We start from the raw sequence: 24,323 nt of genomic DNA, 5'->3' as shown, positions 1-24,323 counted from the left end.
CATTAAGACAAGATGAAATTACACTTTTCTCTTCTTCTGAAAGTAGACTTTAAAAGCATATACATTATAACAGTGCTATAGCTCAAAATATAAATGATGATAACACCATCGATTTTCTTGCATATTTTTGTGTTTTATAGAGCCTGGATAGTTTAGTGGGTAGAGTATCACATGAGTCTTTTGAAAAAACAATCTATCACTTATCTATGACTGAAACTCTCTTTGAAACTAAGGTAAATAGTTGATAGAGCATCACACTTTCGATCTGAGGGTACCTGTTCAGGTGTAAGTCTTTTGAAAAACAACCTATCACTTATCCATGACTGAAACTCTCTTTGAAACTAAGAACTAGTCCATGCTTTTAAGATTTCCTGGATGTCAGAACAAAATTTAAACTTTATGCCTTAAAAAAGAAAAATGTATGATCTAACAATGTCTTGACTGTTTAAACTTTAGCACCGTAGCTGATTTTATCAAGTCAAAATAACTTTATACTTTTCTTGTCTAAGTAACCCTTGAAACCACATAACAAAGCACTCCAGGTCAGAATATATATGAGAAGGAGAGAAACGCCGATTTTCCCGCACACGTTTTGGTTTTGGAGAGCCTGGATAACTCAGTCGGTAGAGCATCAGACTTTTAATCTGAGGGTCCAGGGTTCAAGTCCCTGTTCAGGCGTGTGTCTTTTAGAAATCAAGACGTTTCACTTATTTATGATTTGAACATTACGTAGAATTCATACTCTAAAAAAATTATTGGATTAATGATGTAACTTTATGTCTTAAGGATAGAATTAAGTATGATCTAATGATGTCTTGCCGCCTCAAACTTTAGCAGCCTAAAGAATTTCATTAAGACAAGATGAAATTACACTTTTCTCTTCTTCTGAAAGTAGACTTTAAAAGCATATACATTATAACAGTGCTATAGCTCAAAATATAAATGATGATAACACCATCGATTTTCTTGCATATTTTTGTGTTTTATAGAGCCTGGATAGTTTAGTGGGTAGAGTATCACATGAGTCTTTTGAAAAAACAATCTATCACTTATCTATGACTGAAACTCTCTTTGAAACTAAGGTAAATAGTTGATAGAGCATCACACTTTCGATCTGAGGGTACCTGTTCAGGTGTAAGTCTTTTGAAAAACAACCTATCACTTATCCATGACTGAAACTCTCTTTGAAACTAAGAACTAGTCCATGCTTTTAAGATTTCCTGGATGTCAGAACAAAATTTAAACTTTATGCCTTAAAAAAGAAAAATGTATGATCTAACAATGTCTTGACTGTTTAAACTTTAGCACCGTAGCTGATTTTATCAAGTCAAAATAACTTTATACTTTTCTTGTCTAAGTAACCCTTGAAACCACATAACAAAGCACTCCAGGTCAGAATATATATGAGAAGGAGAGAAACGCCGATTTTCCCGCACACGTTTTGGTTTTGGAGAGCCTGGATAGCTCAGTCGGTAGAGCATCAGACTTTTAATCTGAGGGTCCAGGGTTCAAGTCCCTGTTCAGGCGTGTGTCTTTTAGAAATCAAGACGTTTCACTTATTTATGATTTGAACATTACGTAGATTTCATACTCTAAAAAAATTATTGGATTAATGATGTAACTTTATGTCTTAAGGATAGAATTAAGTATGATCTAATGATGTCTTGCCGCCTCAAACTTTAGCAGCCTAAAGAATTTCATTAAGACAAGATGAAATTACACTTTTCTCTTCTTCTGAAAGTAGACTTTAAAAGCATATACATTATAACAGTGCTATAGCTCAAAATATAAATGATGATAACACCATCGATTTTCTTGCATATTTTTGTGTTTTATAGAGCCTGGATAGTTTAGTGGGTAGAGTATCACATGAGTCTTTTGAAAAAACAATCTATCACTTATCTATGACTGAAACTCTCTTTGAAACTAAGGTAAATAGTTGATAGAGCATCACACTTTCAATCTGAGGGTACCTGTTCAGGTGTAAGTCTTTTGAAAAACAACCTATCACTTATCCATGACTGAAACTCTCTTTGAAACTAAGAACTAGTCCATGCTTTTAAGATTTCCTGGATGTCAGAACAAAATTTAAACTTTATGCCTTAAAAAAGAAAAATGTATGATCTAACAATGTCTTGACTGTTTAAACTTTAGCACCGTAGCTGATTTTATCAAGTCAAAATAACTTTATACTTTTCTTGTCTAAGTAACCCTTGAAACCACATAACAAAGCACTCCAGGTCAGAATATATATGAGAAGGAGAGAAACGCCGATTTTCCCGCACACGTTTTGGTTTTGGAGAGCCTGGATAGCTCAGTCGGTAGAGCATCAGACTTTTAATCTGAGGGTCCAGGGTTCAAGTCCCTGTTCAGGCGCGTGTCTTTTAGAAATCAAGACGTTTCACTTATTTATGATTTGAACATTACGTAGATTTCATACTCTAAAAAAATTATTGGATTAATGATGTAACTTTATGTCTTAAGGATAGAATTAAGTATGATCTAATGATGTCTTGCCGCCTCAAACTTTAGCAGCCTAAAGAATTTCATTAAGACAAGATGAAATTACACTTTTCTCTTCTTCTGAAAGTAGACTTTAAAAGCATATACATTATAACAGTGCTATAGCTCAAAATATAAATGATGATAACACCATCGATTTTCTTGCATATTTTTGTGTTTTATAGAGCCTGGATAGTTTAGTGGGTAGAGTATCACATGAGTCTTTTGAAAAAACAATCTATCACTTATCTATGACTGAAACTCTCTTTGAAACTAAGGTAAATAGTTGATAGAGAATCACACTTTCGATCTGAGGGTACCTGTTCAGGTGTAAGTCTTTTGAAAAACAACCTATCACTTATCCATGACTGAAACTCTCTTTGAAACTAAGAACTAGTCCATGCTTTTAAGATTTCCTGGATGTCAGAACAAAATTTAAACTTTATGCCTTAAAAAAGAAAAATGTATGATCTAACAATGTCTTGACTGTTTAAACTTTAGCACCGTAGCTGATTTTATCAAGTCAAAATAACTTTATACTTTTCTTGTCTAAGTAACCCTTGAAACCACATAACAAAGCACTCCAGGTCAGAATATATATGAGAAGGAGAGAAACGCCGATTTTCCCGCACACGTTTTGGTTTTGGAGAGCCTGGATAGCTCAGTCGGTAGAGCATCAGACTTTTAATCTGAGGGTCCAGGGTTCAAGTCCCTGTTCAGGCGCGTGTCTTTTAGAAATCAAGACGTTTCACTTATTTATGATTTGAACATTACGTAGATTTCATACTCTAAAAAAATTATTGGATTAATGATGTAACTTTATGTCTTAAGGATAGAATTAAGTATGATCTAATGATGTCTTGCCGCCTCAAACTTTAGCAGCCTAAAGAATTTCATTAAGACAAGATGAAATTACACTTTTCTCTTCTTCTGAAAGTAGACTTTAAAAGCATATACATTATAACAGTGCTATAGCTCAAAATATAAATGATGATAACACCATCGATTTTCTTGCATATTTTTGTGTTTTATAGAGCCTGGATAGTTTAGTGGGTAGAGTATCACATGAGTCTTTTGAAAAAACAATCTATCACTTATCTATGACTGAAACTCTCTTTGAAACTAAGGTAAATAGTTGATAGAGAATCACACTTTCGATCTGAGGGTACCTGTTCAGGTGTAAGTCTTTTGAAAAACAACCTATCACTTATCCATGACTGAAACTCTCTTTGAAACTAAGAACTAGTCCATGCTTTTAAGATTTCCTGGATGTCAGAACAAAATTTAAACTTTATGCCTTAAAAAAGAAAAATGTATGATCTAACAATGTCTTGACTGTTTAAACTTTAGCACCGTAGCTGATTTTATCAAGTCAAAATAACTTTATACTTTTCTTGTCTAAGTAACCCTTGAAACCACATAACAAAGCACTCCAGGTCAGAATATATATGAGAAGGAGAGAAACGCCGATTTTCCCGCACACGTTTTGGTTTTGGAGAGCCTGGATAGCTCAGTCGGTAGAGCATCAGACTTTTAATCTGAGGGTCCAGGGTTCAAGTCCCTGTTCAGGCGTGTGTCTTTTAGAAATCAAGACGTTTCACTTATTTATGATTTGAACATTACGTAGATTTCATACTCTAAAAAAATTATTGGATTAATGATGTAACTTTATGTCTTAAGGATAGAATTAAGTATGATCTAATGATGTCTTGCCGCCTCAAACTTTAGCAGCCTAAAGAATTTCATTAAGACAAGATGACATTACACTTTTCTCTTCTTCTGAAAGTAGACTTTAAAAGCATATACATTATAACAGTGCTATAGCTCAAAATATAAATGATGATAACACCATCGATTTTCTTGCATATTTTTGTGTTTTATAGAGCCTGGATAGTTTAGTGGGTAGAGTATCACATGAGTCTTTTGAAAAAACAATCTATCACTTATCTATGACTGAAACTCTCTTTGAAACTAAGGTAAATAGTTGATAGAGAATCACACTTTCGATCTGAGGGTACCTGTTCAGGTGTAAGTCTTTTGAAAAACAACCTATCACTTATCCATGACTGAAACTCTCTTTGAAACTAAGAACTAGTCCATGCTTTTAAGATTTCCTGGATGTCAGAACAAAATTTAAACTTTATGCCTTAAAAAAGAAAAATGTATGATCTAACAATGTCTTGACTGTTTAAACTTTAGCACCGTAGCTGATTTTATCAAGTCAAAATAACTTTATACTTTTCTTGTCTAAGTAACCCTTGAAACCACATAACAAAGCACTCCAGGTCAGAATATATATGAGAAGGAGAGAAACGCCGATTTTCCCGCACACGTTTTGGTTTTGGAGAGCCTGGATAGCTCAGTCGGTAGAGCATCAGACTTTTAATCTGAGGGTCCAGGGTTCAAGTCCCTGTTCAGGCGCGTGTCTTTTAGAAATCAAGACGTTTCACTTATTTATGATTTGAACATTACGTAGATTTCATACTCTAAAAAAATTATTGGATTAATGATGTAACTTTATGTCTTAAGGATAGAATTAAGTATGATCTAATGATGTCTTGCCGCCTCAAACTTTAGCAGCCTAAAGAATTTCATTAAGACAAGATGAAATTACACTTTTCTCTTCTTCTGAAAGTAGACTTTAAAAGCATATACATTATAACAGTGCTATAGCTCAAAATATAAATGATGATAACACCATCGATTTTCTTGCATATTTTTGTGTTTTATAGAGCCTGGATAGTTTAGTGGGTAGAGTATCACATGAGTCTTTTGAAAAAACAATCTATCACTTATCTATGACTGAAACTCTCTTTGAAACTAAGGTAAATAGTTGATAGAGAATCACACTTTCGATCTGAGGGTACCTGTTCAGGTGTAAGTCTTTTGAAAAACAACCTATCACTTATCCATGACTGAAACTCTCTTTGAAACTAAGAACTAGTCCATGCTTTTAAGATTTCCTGGATGTCAGAACAAAATTTAAACTTTATGCCTTAAAAAAGAAAAATGTATGATCTAACAATGTCTTGACTGTTTAAACTTTAGCACCGTAGCTGATTTTATCAAGTCAAAATAACTTTATACTTTTCTTGTCTAAGTAACCCTTGAAACCACATAACAAAGCACTCCAGGTCAGAATATATATGAGAAGGAGAGAAACGCCGATTTTCCCGCACACGTTTTGGTTTTGGAGAGCCTGGATAGCTCAGTCGGTAGAGCATCAGACTTTTAATCTGAGGGTCCAGGGTTCAAGTCCCTGTTCAGGCGTGTGTCTTTTAGAAATCAAGACGTTTCACTTATTTATGATTTGAACATTACGTAGATTTCATACTCTAAAAAAATTATTGGATTAATGATGTAACTTTATGTCTTAAGGATAGAATTAAGTATGATCTAATGATGTCTTGCCGCCTCAAACTTTAGCAGCCTAAAGAATTTCATTAAGACAAGATGAAATTACACTTTTCTCTTCTTCTGAAAGTAGACTTTAAAAGCATATACATTATAACAGTGCTATAGCTCAAAATATAAATGATGATAACACCATCGATTTTCTTGCATATTTTTGTGTTTTATAGAGCCTGGATAGTTTAGTGGGTAGAGTATCACATGAGTCTTTTGAAAAAACAATCTATCACTTATCTATGACTGAAACTCTCTTTGAAACTAAGGTAAATAGTTGATAGAGAATCACACTTTCGATCTGAGGGTACCTGTTCAGGTGTAAGTCTTTTGAAAAACAACCTATCACTTATCCATGACTGAAACTCTCTTTGAAACTAAGAACTAGTCCATGCTTTTAAGATTTCCTGGATGTCAGAACAAAATTTAAACTTTATGCCTTAAAAAAGAAAAATGTATGATCTAACAATGTCTTGACTGTTTAAACTTTAGCACCGTAGCTGATTTTATCAAGTCAAAATAACTTTATACTTTTCTTGTCTAAGTAACCCTTGAAACCACATAACAAAGCACTCCAGGTCAGAATATATATGAGAAGGAGAGAAACGCCGATTTTCCCGCACACGTTTTGGTTTTGGAGAGCCTGGATAGCTCAGTCGGTAGAGCATCAGACTTTTAATCTGAGGGTCCAGGGTTCAAGTCCCTGTTCAGGCGTGTGTCTTTTAGAAATCAAGACGTTTCACTTATTTATGATTTGAACATTACGTAGATTTCATACTCTAAAAAAATTATTGGATTAATGATGTAACTTTATGTCTTAAGGATAGAATTAAGTATGATCTAATGATGTCTTGCCGCCTCAAACTTTAGCAGCCTAAAGAATTTCATTAAGACAAGATGAAATTACACTTTTCTCTTCTTCTGAAAGTAGACTTTAAAAGCATATACATTATAACAGTGCTATAGCTCAAAATATAAATGATGATAACACCATCGATTTTCTTGCATATTTTTGTGTTTTATAGAGCCTGGATAGTTTAGTGGGTAGAGTATCACATGAGTCTTTTGAAAAAACAATCTATCACTTATCTATGACTGAAACTCTCTTTGAAACTAAGGTAAATAGTTGATAGAGCATCACACTTTCGATCTGAGGGTACCTGTTCAGGTGTAAGTCTTTTGAAAAACAACCTATCACTTATCCATGACTGAAACTCTCTTTGAAACTAAGAACTAGTCCATGCTTTTAAGATTTCCTGGATGTCAGAACAAAATTTAAACTTTATGCCTTAAAAAAGAAAAATGTATGATCTAACAATGTCTTGACTGTTTAAACTTTAGCACCGTAGCTGATTTTATCAAGTCAAAATAACTTTATACTTTTCTTGTCTAAGTAACGCTTGAAACCACATAACAAAGCACTCCAGGTCAGAATATATATCAGAAGGAGAGAAACGCCGATTTTCCCGCACACGTTTTGGTTTTGGAGAGCCTGGATAGCTCAGTCGGTAGAGCATCAGACTTTTAATCTGAGGGTCCAGGGTTCAAGTCCCTGTTCAGGCGCGTGTCTTTTAGAAATCAAGACGTTTCACTTATTTATGATTTGAACATTACGTAGATTTCATACTCTAAAAAAATTATTGGATTAATGATGTAACTTTATGTCTTAAGGATAGAATTAAGTATGATCTAATGATGTCTTGCCGCCTCAAACTTTAGCAGCCTAAAGAATTTCATTAAGACAAGATGAAATTACACTTTTCTCTTCTTCTGAAAGTAGACTTTAAAAGCATATACATTATAACAGTGCTATAGCTCAAAATATAAATGATGATAACACCATCGATTTTCTTGCATATTTTTGTGTTTTATAGAGCCTGGATAGTTTAGTGGGTAGAGTATCACATGAGTCTTTTGAAAAAACAATCTATCACTTATCTATGACTGAAACTCTCTTTGAAACTAAGGTAAATAGTTGATAGAGCATCACACTTTCGATCTGAGGGTACCTGTTCAGGTGTAAGTCTTTTGAAAAACAACCTATCACTTATCCATGACTGAAACTCTCTTTGAAACTAAGAACTAGTCCATGCTTTTAAGATTTCCTGGATGTCAGAACAAAATTTAAACTTTATGCCTTAAAAAAGAAAAATGTATGATCTAACAATGTCTTGACTGTTTAAACTTTAGCACCGTAGCTGATTTTATCAAGTCAAAATAACTTTATACTTTTCTTGTCTAAGTAACCCTTGAAACCACATAACAAAGCACTCCAGGTCAGAATATATATGAGAAGGAGAGAAACGCCGATTTTCCCGCACACGTTTTGGTTTTGGAGAGCCTGGATAGCTCAGTCGGTAGAGCATCAGACTTTTAATCTGAGGGTCCAGGGTTCAAGTCCCTGTTCAGGCGTGTGTCTTTTAGAAATCAAGACGTTTCACTTATTTATGATTTGAACATTACGTAGATTTCATACTCTAAAAAAATTATTGGATTAATGATGTAACTTTATGTCTTTAGGATAGAATTAAGTATGATCTAATGATGTCTTGCCGCCTCAAACTTTAGCAGCCTAAAGAATTTCATTAAGACAAGATGACATTACACTTTTCTCTTCTTCTGAAAGTAGACTTTAAAAGCATATACATTATAACAGTGCTATAGCTCAAAATATAAATGATGATAACACCATCGATTTTCTTGCATATTTTTGTGTTTTATAGAGCCTGGATAGTTTAGTGGGTAGAGTATCACATGAGTCTTTTGAAAAAACAATCTATCACTTATCTATGACTGAAACTCTCTTTGAAACTAAGGTAAATAGTTGATAGAGAATCACACTTTCGATCTGAGGGTACCTGTTCAGGTGTAAGTCTTTTGAAAAACAACCTATCACTTATCCATGACTGAAACTCTCTTTGAAACTAAGAACTAGTCCATGCTTTTAAGATTTCCTGGATGTCAGAACAAAATTTAAACTTTATGCCTTAAAAAAGAAAAATGTATGATCTAACAATGTCTTGACTGTTTAAACTTTAGCACCGTAGCTGATTTTATCAAGTCAAAATAACTTTATACTTTTCTTGTCTAAGTAACCCTTGAAACCACATAACAAAGCACTCCAGGTCAGAATATATATGAGAAGGAGAGAAACGCCGATTTTCCCGCACACGTTTTGGTTTTGGAGAGCCTGGATAGCTCAGTCGGTAGAGCATCAGACTTTTAATCTGAGGGTCCAGGGTTCAAGTCCCTGTTCAGGCGCGTGTCTTTTAGAAATCAAGACGTTTCACTTATTTATGATTTGAACATTACGTAGATTTCATACTCTAAAAAAATTATTGGATTAATGATGTAACTTTATGTCTTAAGGATAGAATTAAGTATGATCTAATGATGTCTTGCCGCCTCAAACTTTAGCAGCCTAAAGAATTTCATTAAGACAAGATGAAATTACACTTTTCTCTTCTTCTGAAAGTAGACTTTAAAAGCATATACATTATAACAGTGCTATAGCTCAAAATATAAATGATGATAACACCATCGATTTTCTTGCATATTTTTGTGTTTTATAGAGCCTGGATAGTTTAGTGGGTAGAGTATCACATGAGTCTTTTGAAAAAACAATCTATCACTTATCTATGACTGAAACTCTCTTTGAAACTAAGGTAAATAGTTGATAGAGAATCACACTTTCGATCTGAGGGTACCTGTTCAGGTGTAAGTCTTTTGAAAAACAACCTATCACTTATCCATGACTGAAACTCTCTTTGAAACTAAGAACTAGTCCATGCTTTTAAGATTTCCTGGATGTCAGAACAAAATTTAAACTTTATGCCTTAAAAAAGAAAAATGTATGATCTAACAATGTCTTGACTGTTTAAACTTTAGCACCGTAGCTGATTTTATCAAGTCAAAATAACTTTATACTTTTCTTGTCTAAGTAACCCTTGAAACCACATAACAAAGCACTCCAGGTCAGAATATATATGAGAAGGAGAGAAACGCCGATTTTCCCGCACACGTTTTGGTTTTGGAGAGCCTGGATAGCTCAGTCGGTAGAGCATCAGACTTTTAATCTGAGGGTCCAGGGTTCAAGTCCCTGTTCAGGCGTGTGTCTTTTAGAAATCAAGACGTTTCACTTATTTATGATTTGAACATTACGTAGATTTCATACTCTAAAAAAATTATTGGATTAATGATGTAACTTTATGTCTTAAGGATAGAATTAAGTATGATCTAATGATGTCTTGCCGCCTCAAACTTTAGCAGCCTAAAGAATTTCATTAAGACAAGATGAAATTACACTTTTCTCTTCTTCTGAAAGTAGACTTTAAAAGCATATACATTATAACAGTGCTATAGCTCAAAATATAAATGATGATAACACCATCGATTTTCTTGCATATTTTTGTGTTTTATAGAGCCTGGATAGTTTAGTGGGTAGAGTATCACATGAGTCTTTTGAAAAAACAATCTATCACTTATCTATGACTGAAACTCTCTTTGAAACTAAGGTAAATAGTTGATAGAGAATCACACTTTCGATCTGAGGGTACCTGTTCAGGTGTAAGTCTTTTGAAAAACAACCTATCACTTATCCATGACTGAAACTCTCTTTGAAACTAAGAACTAGTCCATGCTTTTAAGATTTCCTGGATGTCAGAACAAAATTTAAACTTTATGCCTTAAAAAAGAAAAATGTATGATCTAACAATGTCTTGACTGTTTAAACTTTAGCACCGTAGCTGATTTTATCAAGTCAAAATAACTTTATACTTTTCTTGTCTAAGTAACCCTTGAAACCACATAACAAAGCACTCCAGGTCAGAATATATATGAGAAGGAGAGAAACGCCGATTTTCCCGCACACGTTTTGGTTTTGGAGAGCCTGGATAGCTCAGTCGGTAGAGCATCAGACTTTTAATCTGAGGGTCCAGGGTTCAAGTCCCTGTTCAGGCGTGTGTCTTTTAGAAATCAAGACGTTTCACTTATTTATGATTTGAACATTACGTAGATTTCATACTCTAAAAAAATTATTGGATTAATGATGTAACTTTATGTCTTAAGGATAGAATTAAGTATGATCTAATGATGTCTTGCCGCCTCAAACTTTAGCAGCCTAAAGAATTTCATTAAGACAAGATGAAATTACACTTTTCTCTTCTTCTGAAAGTAGACTTTAAAAGCATATACATTATAACAGTGCTATAGCTCAAAATATAAATGATGATAACACCATCGATTTTCTTGCATATTTTTGTGTTTTATAGAGCCTGGATAGTTTAGTGGGTAGAGTATCACATGAGTCTTTTGAAAAAACAATCTATCACTTATCTATGACTGAAACTCTCTTTGAAACTAAGGTAAATAGTTGATAGAGCATCACACTTTCGATCTGAGGGTACCTGTTCAGGTGTAAGTCTTTTGAAAAACAACCTATCACTTATCCATGACTGAAACTCTCTTTGAAACTAAGAACTAGTCCATGCTTTTAAGATTTCCTGGATGTCAGAACAAAATTTAAACTTTATGCCTTAAAAAAGAAAAATGTATGATCTAACAATGTCTTGACTGTTTAAACTTTAGCACCGTAGCTGATTTTATCAAGTCAAAATAACTTTATACTTTTCTTGTCTAAGTAACGCTTGAAACCACATAACAAAGCACTCCAGGTCAGAATATATATCAGAAGGAGAGAAACGCCGATTTTCCCGCACACGTTTTGGTTTTGGAGAGCCTGGATAGCTCAGTCGGTAGAGCATCAGACTTTTAATCTGAGGGTCCAGGGTTCAAGTCCCTGTTCAGGCGCGTGTCTTTTAGAAATCAAGACGTTTCACTTATTTATGATTTGAACATTACGTAGATTTCATACTCTAAAAAAATTATTGGATTAATGATGTAACTTTATGTCTTAAGGATAGAATTAAGTATGATCTAATGATGTCTTGCCGCCTCAAACTTTAGCAGCCTAAAGAATTTCATTAAGACAAGATGAAATTACACTTTTCTCTTCTTCTGAAAGTAGACTTTAAAAGCATATACATTATAACAGTGCTATAGCTCAAAATATAAATGATGATAACACCATCGATTTTCTTGCATATTTTTGTGTTTTATAGAGCCTGGATAGTTTAGTGGGTAGAGTATCACATGAGTCTTTTGAAAAAACAATCTATCACTTATCTATGACTGAAACTCTCTTTGAAACTAAGGTAAATAGTTGATAGAGCATCACACTTTCGATCTGAGGGTACCTGTTCAGGTGTAAGTCTTTTGAAAAACAACCTATCATTTATCCATGACTGAAACTCTCTTTGAAACTAAGAACTAGTCCATGCTTTTAAGATTTCCTGGATGTCAGAACAAAATTTAAACTTTATGCCTTAAAAAAGAAAAATGTATGATCTAACAATGTCTTGACTGTTTAAACTTTAGCACCGTAGCTGATTTTATCAAGTCAAAATAACTTTATACTTTTCTTGTCTAAGTAACCCTTGAAACCACATAACAAAGCACTCCAGGTCAGAATATATATGAGAAGGAGAGAAACGCCGATTTTCCCGCACACGTTTTGGTTTTGGAGAGCCTGGATAGCTCAGTCGGTAGAGCATCAGACTTTTAATCTGAGGGTCCAGGGTTCAAGTCCCTGTTCAGGCGTGTGTCTTTTAGAAATCAAGACGTTTCACTTATTTATGATTTGAACATTACGTAGATTTCATACTCTAAAAAAATTATTGGATTAATGATGTAACTTTATGTCTTAAGGATAGAATTAAGTATGATCTAATGATGTCTTGCCGCCTCAAACTTTAGCAGCCTAAAGAATTTCATTAAGACAAGATGAAATTACACTTTTCTCTTCTTCTGAAAGTAGACTTTAAAAGCATATACATTATAACAGTGCTATAGCTCAAAATATAAATGATGATAACACCATCGATTTTCTTGCATATTTTTGTGTTTTATAGAGCCTGGATAGTTTAGTGGGTAGAGTATCACATGAGTCTTTTGAAAAAACAATCTATCACTTATCTATGACTGAAACTCTCTTTGAAACTAAGGTAAATAGTTGATAGAGCATCACACTTTCGATCTGAGGGTACCTGTTCAGGTGTAAGTCTTTTGAAAAACAACCTATCACTTATCCATGACTGAAACTCTCTTTGAAACTAAGAACTAGTCCATGCTTTTAAGATTTCCTGGATGTCAGAACAAAATTTAAACTTTATGCCTTAAAAAAGAAAAATGTATGATCTAACAATGTCTTGACTGTTTAAACTTTAGCACCGTAGCTGATTTTATCAAGTCAAAATAACTTTATACTTTTCTTGTCTAAGTAACGCTTGAAACCACATAACAAAGCACTCCAGGTCAGAATATATATCAGAAGGAGAGAAACGCCGATTTTCCCGCACACGTTTTGGTTTTGGAGAGCCTGGATAGCTCAGTCGGTAGAGCATCAGACTTTTAATCTGAGGGTCCAGGGTTCAAGTCCCTGTTCAGGCGCGTGTCTTTTAGAAATCAAGACGTTTCACTTATTTATGATTTGAACATTACGTAGATTTCATACTCTAAAAAAATTATTGGATTAATGATGTAACTTTATGTCTTAAGGATAGAATTAAGTATGATCTAATGATGTCTTGCCGCCTCAAACTTTAGCAGCCTAAAGAATTTCATTAAGACAAGATGAAATTACACTTTTCTCTTCTTCTGAAAGTAGACTTTAAAAGCATATACATTATAACAGTGCTATAGCTCAAAATATAAATGATGATAACACCATCGATTTTCTTGCATATTTTTGTGTTTTATAGAGCCTGGATAGTTTAGTGGGTAGAGTATCACATGAGTCTTTTGAAAAAACAATCTATCACTTATCTATGACTGAAACTCTCTTTGAAACTAAGGTAAATAGTTGATAGAGCATCACACTTTCGATCTGAGGGTACCTGTTCAGGTGTAAGTCTTTTGAAAAACAACCTATCATTTATCCATGACTGAAACTCTCTTTGAAACTAAGAACTAGTCCATGCTTTTAAGATTTCCTGGATGTCAGAACAAAATTTAAACTTTATGCCTTAAAAAAGAAAAATGTATGATCTAACAATGTCTTGACTGTTTAAACTTTAGCACCGTAGCTGATTTTATCAAGTCAAAATAACTTTATACTTTTCTTGTCTAAGTAACCCTTGAAACCACATAACAAAGCACTCCAGGTCAGAATATATATGAGAAGGAGAGAAACGCAGATTTTCCCGCACACGTTTTGGTTTTGGAGAGCCTGGATAGCTCAGTCGGTAGAGCATCAGACTTTTAATCTGAGGGTCCAGGGTTCAAGTCCCTGTTCAGGCGCGTGTCTTTTAGAAATCAAGACGTTTCACTTATTTATGATTTGAACATTACGTAGATTTCATACTCTAAAAAAATTATTGGATTAATGATGTAACTTTATGTCTTAAGGATAGAATTAAGTATGATCTAATGATGTCTTGCCGCCTCAAACTTTAGCAGCCTAAAGAATTTCATTAAGACAAGATGAAATTACACTTTTCTCTTCTTCTGAAAGTAGACTTTAAAAGCATATACATTATAACAGTGCTATAGCTCAAAATATAAATGATGATAACACCATCGATTTTCTTGCATATTTTTGTGTTTTATAGAGCCTGGATAGTTTAGTGGGTAGAGTATCACATGAGTCTTTTGAAAAAACAATCTATCACTTATCTATGACTGAAACTCTCTTTGAAACTAAGGTAAATAGTTGATAGAGCATCACACTTTCGATCTGAGGGTACCTGTTCAGGTGTAAGTCTTTTGAAAAACAACCTATCACTTATCCATGACTGAAACTCTCTTTGAAACTAAGAACTAGTCCATGCTTTTAAGATTTCCTGGATGTCAGAACAAAATTTAAACTTTATGCCTTAAAAAAGAAAAATGTATGATCTAACAATGTCTTGACTGTTTAAACTTTAGCACCGTAGCTGATTTTATCAAGTCAAAATAACTTTATACTTTTCTTGTCTAAGTAACCCTTGAAACCACATAACAAAGCACTCCAGGTCAGAATATATATGAGAAGGAGAGAAACGCCGATTTTCCCGCACACGTTTTGGTTTTGGAGAGCCTGGATAGCTCAGTCGGTAGAGCATCAGACTTTTAATCTGAGGGTCTAGGGTTCAAGTCCCTGTTCAGGCGCATGTCTTTTAGAAATCAAGACGTTTCACTTATTTATAATTTGAACATTACGTAGATTTCATACTCTAAAAAAATTATTGGATTAATGATGTAACTTTATGTCTTAAGGATAGAATTAAGTATGATCTAATGATGTCTTGCCGCCTCAAACTTTAGCAGCCTAAAGAATTTCATTAAGACAAGATGAAATTACACTTTTCTCTTCTTCTGAAAGTAGACTTTAAAAGCATATACATTATAACAGTGCTATAGCTCAAAATATAAATGATGATAACACCATCGATTTTCTTGCATATTTTTGTGTTTTATAGAGCCTGGATAGTTTAGTGGGTAGAGTATCACATGAGTCTTTTGAAAAAACAATCTATCACTTATCTATGACTGAAACTCTCTTTGAAACTAAGGTAAATAGTTGATAGAGCATCACACTTTCGATCTGAGGGTACCTGTTCAGGTGTAAGTCTTTTGAAAAACAACCTATCACTTATCCATGACTGAAACTCTCTTTGAAACTAAGAACTAGTCCATGCTTTTAAGATTTCCTGGATGTCAGAACAAAATTTAAACTTTATGCCTTAAAAAAGAAAAATGTATGATCTAACAATGTCTTGACTGTTTAAACTTTAGCACCGTAGCTGATTTTATCAAGTCAAAATAACTTTATACTTTTCTTGTCTAAGTAACCCTTGAAACCACATAACAAAGCACTCCAGGTCAGAATATATATGAGAAGGAGAGAAACGCCGATTTTCCCTGCACACGTTTTGGTTTTGGAGAGCCTGGATAGCTCAGTCGGTAGAGCATCAGACTTTTAATCTGAGGGTCCAGGGTTCAAGTCCCTGTTCAGGCGCATGTCTTTTAGAAATCAAGACGTTGCTTTTAGAAATTATAACAGTGCTATAGCTCAAAATATAAATGATGATAACACCATCGATTTTCTTGCATATTTTTGTGTTTTATAGAGCCTGGATAGTTTAGTGGGTAGAGTATCACATGAGTCTTTTGAAAAAACAATCTATCACTTATCTATGACTGAAACTCTCTTTGAAACTAAGGTAAATAGTTGATAGAGCATCACACTTTCGATCTGAGGGTACCTGTTCAGGTGTAAGTCTTTTGAAAAACAACCTATCACTTATCCATGACTGAAACTCTCTTTGAAACTAAGAACTAGTCCATGCTTTTAAGATTTCCTGGATGTCAGAACAAAATTTAAACTTTATGCCTTAAAAAAGAAAAATATATGATCTAACAATGTCTTGACTGTTTAAACTTTAGCACCGTAGCTGATTTTATCAAGTCAAAATAACTTTATACTTTTCTTGTCTAAGTAACCCTTGAAACCACATAACAAAGCACTCCAGGTCAGAATATATATGAGAAGGAGAGAAACGCCGATTTTCCCGCACACGTTTTGGTTTTGGTTTTGGTTTTGGAGAGCCTGGATAGCTCAGTCGGTAGAGCATCAGACTTTTAATCTGAGGGTCCAGGGTTCAAGTCCCTGTTCAGGCGCATGTCTTTTAGAAATCAAGACGTTTCACTTATTTATGATTTGAACATTACGTAGATTTCATACTCTAAAAAAATTATTGGATTAATGATGTAACTTTATGTCTTAAGGATAGAATTAAGTATGATCTAATGATGTCTTGCCGCCTCAAACTTTAGCAGCCTAAAGAATTTCATTAAGACAAGATGAAATTACACTTTTCTCTTCTTCTGAAAGTAGACTTTAAAAGCATATACATTATAACAGTGCTATAGCTCAAAATATAAATGATGATAACACCATCGATTTTCTTGCATATTTTTGTGTTTTATAGAGCCTGGATAGTTTAGTGGGTAGAGTATCACATGAGTCTTTTGAAAAAACAATCTATCACTTATCTATGACTGAAACTCTCTTTGAAACTAAGGTAAATAGTTGATAGAGCATCACACTTTCGATCTGAGGGTACCTGTTCAGGTGTAAGTCTTTTGAAAAACAACCTATCACTTATCCATGACTGAAACTCTCTTTGAAACTAAGAACTAGTCCATGCTTTTAAGATTTCCTGGATGTCAGAACAAAATTTAAACTTTATGCCTTAAAAAAGAAAAATGTATGATCTAACAATGTCTTGACTGTTTAAACTTTAGCACCGTAGCTGATTTTATCAAGTCAAAATAACTTTATACTTTTCTTGTCTAAGTAACCCTTGAAACCACATAACAAAGCACTCCAGGTCAGAATATATATGAGAAGGAGAGAAACGCCGATTTTCCCGCACACGTTTTGGTTTTGGAGAGCCTGGATAGCTCAGTCGGTAGAGCATCAGACTTTTATTCTGAGGGTCCAGGGTTCAAGTCCCTGTTCAGGCGCGTGTCTTTTAGAAATCAAGACGTTGCTTTTAGAAATTATAACAGTGCTATAGCTCAAAATATAAATGATGATAACACCATCGATTTTCTTGCATATTTTTGTGTTTTATAGAGCCTGGATAGTTTAGTGGGTAGAGTATCACATGAGTCTTTTGAAAAAACAATCTATCACTTATCTATGACTGAAACTCTCTTTGAAACTAAGGTAAATAGTTGATAGAGCATCACACTTTCGATCTGAGGGTACCTGTTCAGGTGTAAGTCTTTTGAAAAACAACCTATCACTTATCCATGACTGAAACTCTCTTTGAAACTAAGAACTAGTCCATGCTTTTAAGATTTCCTGGATGTCAGAACAAAATTTAAACTTTATGCCTTAAAAAAGAAAAATGTATGATCTAACAACGTCTTGACTGTTTAAACTTTAGCACCGTAGCTGATTTTATCAAGTCAAAATAACTTTATACTTTTCTTGTCTAAGTAACCCTTGAAACCACATAACAAAGCACTCCAGGTCAGAATATATATGAGAAGGAGAGAAACGCCGATTTTCCCGCACACGTTTTGGTTTTGGTTTTGGTTTTGGTTTTGGTTTTGGTTTTGGAGAGCCTGGATAGCTCAGTCGGTAGAGCATCAGACTTTTAATCTGAGGGTCCAGGGTTCAAGTCCCTGTTCAGGCGCATGTCTTTTAGAAATCAAGACGTTTCACTTATTTATGATTTGAACATTACGTAGATTTCATACTCTAAAAAAATTATTGGATTAATGATGTAACTTTATGTCTTAAGGATAGAATTAAGTATGATCTAATGATGTCTTGCCGCCTCAAACTTTAGCAGCCTAAAGAATTTCATTAAGACAAGATGAAATTACACTTTTCTCTTCTTCTGAAAGTAGACTTTAAAAGCATATACATTATAACAGTGCTATAGCTCAAAATATAAATGATGATAACACCATCGATTTTCTTGCATATTTTTGTGTTTTATAGAGCCTGGATAGTTTAGTGGGTAGAGTATCACATGAGTCTTTTGAAAAAACAATCTATCACTTATCTATGACTGAAACTCTCTTTGAAACTAAGGTAAATAGTTGATAGAGCATCACACTTTCGATCTGAGGGTACCTGTTCAGGTGTAAGTCTTTTGAAAAACAACCTATCACTTATCCATGACTGAAACTCTCTTTGAAACTAAGAACTAGTCCATGCTTTTAAGATTTCCTGGATGTCAGAACAAAATTTAAACTTTATGCCTTAAAAAAGAAAAATGTATGATCTAACAATGTCTTGACTGTTTAAACTTTAGCACCGTAGCTGATTTTATCAAGTCAAAATAACTTTATACTTTTCTTGTCTAAGTAACCCTTGAAACCACATAACAAAGCACTCCAGGTCAGAATATATATGAGAAGGAGAGAAACGCCGATTTTCCCGCACACGTTTTGGTTTTGGAGAGCCTGGATAGCTCAGTCGGTAGAGCATCAGACTTTTAATCTGAGGGTCCAGGGTTCAAGTCCCTGTTCAGGCGCGTGTCTTTTAGAAATCAAGACGTTGCTTTTAGAAATTATAACAGTGCTATAGCTCAAAATATAAATGATGATAACACCATCGATTTTCTTGCATATTTTTGTGTTTTATAGAGCCTGGATAGTTTAGTGGGTAGAGTATCACATGAGTCTTTTGAAAAAACAATCTATCACTTATCTATGACTGAAACTCTCTTTGAAACTAAGGTAAATAGTTGATAGAGCATCACACTTTCGATCTGAGGGTACCTGTTCAGGTGTAAGTCTTTTGAAAAACAACCTATCACTTATCCATGACTGAAACTCTCTTTGAAACTAAGAACTAGTCCATGCTTTTAAGATTTCCTGGATGTCAGAACAAAATTTAAACTTTATGCCTTAAAAAAGAAAAATGTATGATCTAACAATGTCTTGACTGTTTAAACTTTAGCACCGTAGCTGATTTTATCAAGTCAAAATAACTTTATACTTTTCTTGTCTAAGTAACCCTTGAAACCACATAACAAAGCACTCCAGGTCAGAATATATATGAGAAGGAGAGAAACGCCGATTTTCCCGCACACGTTTTGGTTTTGGAGAGCCTGGATAGCTCAGTCGGTAGAGCATCAGACTTTTAATCTGAGGGTCCAGGGTTCAAGTCCCTGTTCAGGCACATGTCTTTTAGAAATCAAGACGTTTCACTTATTTATGATTTGAACATTACGTAGATTTCATACTCTAAAAAAATTATTGGATTAATGATGTAACTTTATGTCTTAAGGATAGAATTAAGTATGATCTAATGATGTCTTGCCGCCTCAAACTTTAGCAGCCTAAAGAATTTCATTAAGACAAGATGAAATTACACTTTTCTCTTCTTCTGAAAGTAGACTTTAAAAGCATATACATTATAACAGTGCTATAGCTCAAAATATAAATGATGATAACACCATCGATTTTCTTGCATATTTTTGTGTTTTATAGAGCCTGGATAGTTTAGTGGGTAGAGTATCACATGAGTCTTTTGAAAAAACAATCTATCACTTATCTATGACTGAAACTCTCTTTGAAACTAAGGTAAATAGTTGATAGAGCATCACACTTTCGATCTGAGGGTACCTGTTCAGGTGTAAGTCTTTTGAAAAACAACCTATCACTTATCCATGACTGAAACTCTCTTTGAAACTAAGAACTAGTCCATGCTTTTAAGATTTCCTGGATGTCAGAACAAAATTTAAACTTTATGCCTTAAAAAAGAAAAATGTATGATCTAACAATGTCTTGACTGTTTAAACTTTAGCACCGTAGCTGATTTTATCAAGTCAAAATAACTTTATACTTTTCTTGTCTAAGTAACCCTTGAAACCACATAACAAAGCACTCCAGGTCAGAATATATATGAGAAGGAGAGAAACGCCGATTTTCCCGCACACGTTTTGGTTTTGGAGAGCCTGGATAGCTCAGTCGGTAGAGCATCAGACTTTTAATCTGAGGGTCCAGGGTTCAAGTCCCTTTTCAGGCGCGTGTCTTTTAGAAATCAAGACGTTTCACTTATTTATGATTTGAACATTACGTAGATTTCATACTCTAAAAAAATTATTGGATTAATGATGTAACTTTATGTCTTAAGGATAGAATTAAGTATGATCTAATGATGTCTTGCCGCCTCAAACTTTAGCAGCCTAAAGAATTTCATTAAGACAAGATGAAATTACACTTTTCTCTTCTTCTGAAAGTAGACTTTAAAAGCATATACATTATAACAGTGCTATAGCTCAAAATATAAATGATGATAACACCATCGATTTTCTTGCATATTTTTGTGTTTTATAGAGCCTGGATAGTTTAGTGGGTAGAGTATCACATGAGTCTTTTGAAAAAACAATCTATCACTTATCTATGACTGAAACTCTCTTTGAAACTAAGGTAAATAGTTGATAGAGCATCACACTTTCGATCTGAGGGTACCTGTTCAGGTGTAAGTCTTTTGAAAAACAACCTATCACTTATCCATGACTGAAACTCTCTTTGAAACTAAGAACTAGTCCATGCTTTTAAGATTTCCTGGATGTCAGAACAAAATTTAAACTTTATGCCTTAAAAAAGAAAAATGTATGATCTAACAATGTCTTGACTGTTTAAACTTTAGCACCGTAGCTGATTTTATCAAGTCAAAATAACTTTATACTTTTCTTGTCTAAGTAACCCTTGAAACCACATAACAAAGCACTCCAGGTCAGAATATATATGAGAAGGAGAGAAACGCCGATTTTCCCGCACACGTTTTGGCTTTGGAGAGCCTGGATAGCTCAGTCGGTAGAGCATCAGACTTTTAATCTGAGGGTCCAGGGTTCAAGTCCCTGTTCAGGCGTGTGTCTTTTAGAAATCAAGACGTTTCACTTATTTATGATTTGAACATTACGTAGATTTCATACTCTAAAAAAATTATTGGATTAATGATGTAACTTTATGTCTTAAGGATAGAATTAAGTATGATCTAATGATGTCTTGCCGCCTCAAACTTTAGCAGCCTAAAGAATTTCATTAAGACAAGATGAAATTACACTTTTCTCTTCTTCTGAAAGTAGACTTTAAAAGCATATACATTATAACAGTGCTATAGCTCAAAATATAAATGATGATAACACCATCGATTTTCTTGCATATTTTTGTGTTTTATAGAGCCTGAATAGTTTAGTGGGTAGAGTATCACATGAGTCTTTTGAAAAAACAATCTATCACTTATCTATGACTGAAACTCTCTTTGAAACTAAGGTAAATAGTTGATAGAGCATCACACTTTCGATCTGAGGGTACCTGTTCAGGTGTAAGTCTTTTGAAAAACAACCTATCACTTATCCATGACTGAAACTCTCTTTGAAACTAAGAACTAGTCCATGCTTTTAAGATTTCCTGGATGTCAGAACAAAATTTAAACTTTATGCCTTAAAAAAGAAAAATGTATGATCTAACAATGTCTTGACTGTTTAAACTTTAGCACCGTAGCTGATTTTATCAAGTCAAAATAACTTTATACTTTTCTTGTCTAAGTAACCCTTGAAACCACATAACAAAGCACTCCAGGTCAGAATATATATGAGAAGGAGAGAAACGCCGATTTTCCCGCACACGTTTTGGCTTTGGAGAGCCTGGATAGCTCAGTCGGTAGAGCATCAGACTTTTAATCTGAGGGTCCAGGGTTCAAGTCCCTGTTCAGGCGTGTGTCTTTTAGAAATCAAGACGTTTCACTTATTTATGATTTGAACATTACGTAGATTTCATACTCTAAAAAAATTATTGGATTAATGATGTAACTTTATGTCTTAAGGATAGAATTAAGTATGATCTAATGATGTCTTGCCGCCTCAAACTTTAGCAGCCTAAAGAATTTCATTAAGACAAGATGAAATTACACTTTTCTCTTCTTCTGAAAGTAGACTTTAAAAGCATATACATTATAACAGTGCTATAGCTCAAAATATAAATGATGATAACACCATCGATTTTCTTGCATATTTTTGTGTTTTATAGAGCCTGGATAGTTTAGTGGGTAGAGTATCACATGAGTCTTTTGAAAAAACAATCTATCACTTATCTATGACTGAAACTCTCTTTGAAACTAAGGTAAATAGTTGATAGAGCATCACACTTTCGATCTGAGGGTACCTGTTCAGGTGTAAGTCTTTTGAAAAACAACCTATCACTTATCCATGACTGAAACTCTCTTTGAAACTAAGAACTAGTCCATGCTTTTAAGATTTCCTGGATGTCAGAACAAAATTTAAACTTTATGCCTTAAAAAAGAAAAATGTATGATCTAACAATGTCTTGACTGTTTAAACTTTAGCACCGTAGCTGATTTTATCAAGTCAAAATAACTTTATACTTTTCTTGTCTAAGTAACCCTTGAAACCACATAACAAAGCACTCCAGGTCAGAATATATATGAGAAGGAGAGAAACGCCGATTTTCCCGCACACGTTTTGGCTTTGGAGAGCCTGGATAGCTCAGTCGGTAGAGCATCAGACTTTTAATCTGAGGGTCCAGGGTTCAAGTCCCTGTTCAGGCGTGTGTCTTTTAGAAATCAAGACGTTTCACTTATTTATGATTTGAACATTACGTAGATTTCATACTCTAAAAAAATTATTGGATTAATGATGTAACTTTATGTCTTAAGGATAGAATTAAGTATGATCTAATGATGTCTTGCCGCCTCAAACTTTAGCAGCCTAAAGAATTTCATTAAGACAAGATGAAATTACACTTTTCTCTTCTTCTGAAAGTAGACTTTAAAAGCATATACATTATAACAGTGCTATAGCTCAAAATATAAATGATGATAACACCATCGATTTTCTTGCATATTTTTGTGTTTTATAGAGCCTGGATAGTTTAGTGGGTAGAGTATCACATGAGTCTTTTGAAAAAACAATCTATCACTTATCTATGACTGAAACTCTCTTTGAAACTAAGGTAAATAGTTGATAGAGCATCACACTTTCGATCTGAGGGTACCTGTTCAGGTGTAAGTCTTTTGAAAAACAACCTATCACTTATCCATGACTGAAACTCTCTTTGAAACTAAGAACTAGTCCATGCTTTTAAGATTTCCTGGATGTCAGAACAAAATTTAAACTTTATGCCTTAAAAAAGAAAAATGTATGATCTAACAATGTCTTGACTGTTTAAACTTTAGCACCGTAGCTGATTTTATCAAGTCAAAATAACTTTATACTTTTCTTGTCTAAGTAACCCTTGAAACCACATAACAAAGCACTCCAGGTCAGAATATATATGAGAAGGAGAGAAACGCCGATTTTCCCGCACACGTTTTGGTTTTGGAGAGCCTGGATAGCTCAGTCGGTAGAGCATCAGACTTTTAATCTGAGGGTCCAGGGTTCAAGTCCCTGTTCAGGCGCGTGTCTTTTAGAAATCAAGACGTTTCACTTATTTATGATTTGAACATTACGTAGATTTCATACTCTAAAAAAATTATTGGATTAATGATGTAACTTTATGTCTTAAGGATAGAATTAAGTATGATCTAATGATGTCTTGCCGCCTCAAACTTTAGCAGCCTAAAGAATTTCATTAAGACAAGATGAAATTACACTTTTCTCTTCTTCTGAAAGTAGACTTTAAAAGCATATACATTATAACAGTGCTATAGCTCAAAATATAAATGATGATAACACCATCGATTTTCTTGCATATTTTTGTGTTTTATAGAGCCTGGATAGTTTAGTGGGTAGAGTATCACATGAGTCTTTTGAAAAAACAATCTATCACTTATCTATGACTGAAACTCTCTTTGAAACTAAGGTAAATAGTTGATAGAGCATCAC

At 34.0% G+C, this 24,323-nt stretch overlaps 29 non-coding genes across 29 annotated transcripts; all 29 read left to right on the top strand.

Moving 5' to 3' along the window:
* The first annotated feature begins 605 nt into the window (after nt 1–605).
* TRNAK-UUU (transfer RNA lysine (anticodon UUU)) lies at nt 606–678 on the top strand. The gene has a single exon. It is a non-coding gene; the product is annotated as a tRNA-Lys (tRNA).
* Nucleotides 679–1,454: 776 nt separating this feature from the next.
* Nucleotides 1,455–1,527, top strand: TRNAK-UUU (transfer RNA lysine (anticodon UUU)). The gene has a single exon. It is a non-coding gene; the product is annotated as a tRNA-Lys (tRNA).
* A 776-nt stretch (nt 1,528–2,303) lies between these two features.
* Nucleotides 2,304–2,376, top strand: TRNAK-UUU (transfer RNA lysine (anticodon UUU)). The gene has a single exon. It is a non-coding gene; the product is annotated as a tRNA-Lys (tRNA).
* A 776-nt stretch (nt 2,377–3,152) lies between these two features.
* On the top strand, nt 3,153–3,225 carry TRNAK-UUU (transfer RNA lysine (anticodon UUU)). Its single transcript has one exon. It is a non-coding gene; the product is annotated as a tRNA-Lys (tRNA).
* Nucleotides 3,226–4,001: 776 nt separating this feature from the next.
* On the top strand, nt 4,002–4,074 carry TRNAK-UUU (transfer RNA lysine (anticodon UUU)). The gene has a single exon. It is a non-coding gene; the product is annotated as a tRNA-Lys (tRNA).
* A 776-nt stretch (nt 4,075–4,850) lies between these two features.
* On the top strand, nt 4,851–4,923 carry TRNAK-UUU (transfer RNA lysine (anticodon UUU)). Its single transcript has one exon. It is a non-coding gene; the product is annotated as a tRNA-Lys (tRNA).
* A 776-nt stretch (nt 4,924–5,699) lies between these two features.
* Nucleotides 5,700–5,772, top strand: TRNAK-UUU (transfer RNA lysine (anticodon UUU)). The gene has a single exon. It is a non-coding gene; the product is annotated as a tRNA-Lys (tRNA).
* A 776-nt stretch (nt 5,773–6,548) lies between these two features.
* TRNAK-UUU (transfer RNA lysine (anticodon UUU)) lies at nt 6,549–6,621 on the top strand. Its single transcript has one exon. It is a non-coding gene; the product is annotated as a tRNA-Lys (tRNA).
* Nucleotides 6,622–7,397: 776 nt separating this feature from the next.
* On the top strand, nt 7,398–7,470 carry TRNAK-UUU (transfer RNA lysine (anticodon UUU)). Its single transcript has one exon. It is a non-coding gene; the product is annotated as a tRNA-Lys (tRNA).
* A 776-nt stretch (nt 7,471–8,246) lies between these two features.
* Nucleotides 8,247–8,319, top strand: TRNAK-UUU (transfer RNA lysine (anticodon UUU)). The gene has a single exon. It is a non-coding gene; the product is annotated as a tRNA-Lys (tRNA).
* Nucleotides 8,320–9,095: 776 nt separating this feature from the next.
* Nucleotides 9,096–9,168, top strand: TRNAK-UUU (transfer RNA lysine (anticodon UUU)). The gene has a single exon. It is a non-coding gene; the product is annotated as a tRNA-Lys (tRNA).
* Nucleotides 9,169–9,944: 776 nt separating this feature from the next.
* Nucleotides 9,945–10,017, top strand: TRNAK-UUU (transfer RNA lysine (anticodon UUU)). Its single transcript has one exon. It is a non-coding gene; the product is annotated as a tRNA-Lys (tRNA).
* Nucleotides 10,018–10,793: 776 nt separating this feature from the next.
* TRNAK-UUU (transfer RNA lysine (anticodon UUU)) lies at nt 10,794–10,866 on the top strand. Its single transcript has one exon. It is a non-coding gene; the product is annotated as a tRNA-Lys (tRNA).
* Nucleotides 10,867–11,642: 776 nt separating this feature from the next.
* TRNAK-UUU (transfer RNA lysine (anticodon UUU)) lies at nt 11,643–11,715 on the top strand. The gene has a single exon. It is a non-coding gene; the product is annotated as a tRNA-Lys (tRNA).
* A 776-nt stretch (nt 11,716–12,491) lies between these two features.
* On the top strand, nt 12,492–12,564 carry TRNAK-UUU (transfer RNA lysine (anticodon UUU)). The gene has a single exon. It is a non-coding gene; the product is annotated as a tRNA-Lys (tRNA).
* Nucleotides 12,565–13,340: 776 nt separating this feature from the next.
* On the top strand, nt 13,341–13,413 carry TRNAK-UUU (transfer RNA lysine (anticodon UUU)). The gene has a single exon. It is a non-coding gene; the product is annotated as a tRNA-Lys (tRNA).
* Nucleotides 13,414–14,189: 776 nt separating this feature from the next.
* Nucleotides 14,190–14,262, top strand: TRNAK-UUU (transfer RNA lysine (anticodon UUU)). The gene has a single exon. It is a non-coding gene; the product is annotated as a tRNA-Lys (tRNA).
* Nucleotides 14,263–15,038: 776 nt separating this feature from the next.
* On the top strand, nt 15,039–15,111 carry TRNAK-UUU (transfer RNA lysine (anticodon UUU)). The gene has a single exon. It is a non-coding gene; the product is annotated as a tRNA-Lys (tRNA).
* Nucleotides 15,112–15,888: 777 nt separating this feature from the next.
* On the top strand, nt 15,889–15,961 carry TRNAK-UUU (transfer RNA lysine (anticodon UUU)). The gene has a single exon. It is a non-coding gene; the product is annotated as a tRNA-Lys (tRNA).
* A 589-nt stretch (nt 15,962–16,550) lies between these two features.
* Nucleotides 16,551–16,623, top strand: TRNAK-UUU (transfer RNA lysine (anticodon UUU)). Its single transcript has one exon. It is a non-coding gene; the product is annotated as a tRNA-Lys (tRNA).
* Nucleotides 16,624–17,399: 776 nt separating this feature from the next.
* TRNAK-UUU (transfer RNA lysine (anticodon UUU)) lies at nt 17,400–17,472 on the top strand. Its single transcript has one exon. It is a non-coding gene; the product is annotated as a tRNA-Lys (tRNA).
* Nucleotides 17,473–18,079: 607 nt separating this feature from the next.
* Nucleotides 18,080–18,152, top strand: TRNAK-UUU (transfer RNA lysine (anticodon UUU)). The gene has a single exon. It is a non-coding gene; the product is annotated as a tRNA-Lys (tRNA).
* Nucleotides 18,153–18,928: 776 nt separating this feature from the next.
* Nucleotides 18,929–19,001, top strand: TRNAK-UUU (transfer RNA lysine (anticodon UUU)). The gene has a single exon. It is a non-coding gene; the product is annotated as a tRNA-Lys (tRNA).
* Nucleotides 19,002–19,578: 577 nt separating this feature from the next.
* TRNAK-UUU (transfer RNA lysine (anticodon UUU)) lies at nt 19,579–19,651 on the top strand. Its single transcript has one exon. It is a non-coding gene; the product is annotated as a tRNA-Lys (tRNA).
* A 776-nt stretch (nt 19,652–20,427) lies between these two features.
* TRNAK-UUU (transfer RNA lysine (anticodon UUU)) lies at nt 20,428–20,500 on the top strand. Its single transcript has one exon. It is a non-coding gene; the product is annotated as a tRNA-Lys (tRNA).
* Nucleotides 20,501–21,276: 776 nt separating this feature from the next.
* Nucleotides 21,277–21,349, top strand: TRNAK-UUU (transfer RNA lysine (anticodon UUU)). The gene has a single exon. It is a non-coding gene; the product is annotated as a tRNA-Lys (tRNA).
* A 776-nt stretch (nt 21,350–22,125) lies between these two features.
* TRNAK-UUU (transfer RNA lysine (anticodon UUU)) lies at nt 22,126–22,198 on the top strand. Its single transcript has one exon. It is a non-coding gene; the product is annotated as a tRNA-Lys (tRNA).
* Nucleotides 22,199–22,974: 776 nt separating this feature from the next.
* Nucleotides 22,975–23,047, top strand: TRNAK-UUU (transfer RNA lysine (anticodon UUU)). The gene has a single exon. It is a non-coding gene; the product is annotated as a tRNA-Lys (tRNA).
* A 776-nt stretch (nt 23,048–23,823) lies between these two features.
* Nucleotides 23,824–23,896, top strand: TRNAK-UUU (transfer RNA lysine (anticodon UUU)). Its single transcript has one exon. It is a non-coding gene; the product is annotated as a tRNA-Lys (tRNA).
* The last annotated feature ends 427 nt before the right edge of the window (nt 23,897–24,323 follow it).

This window comes from Rhinoderma darwinii, chromosome 1, assembly GCF_050947455.1.
Source record: "Rhinoderma darwinii isolate aRhiDar2 chromosome 1, aRhiDar2.hap1, whole genome shotgun sequence".
NCBI classification, from domain to species: Eukaryota; Metazoa; Chordata; class Amphibia; order Anura; family Rhinodermatidae; genus Rhinoderma; species Rhinoderma darwinii.
This window is presented reverse-complemented; position numbering and strand designations above follow the sequence as displayed.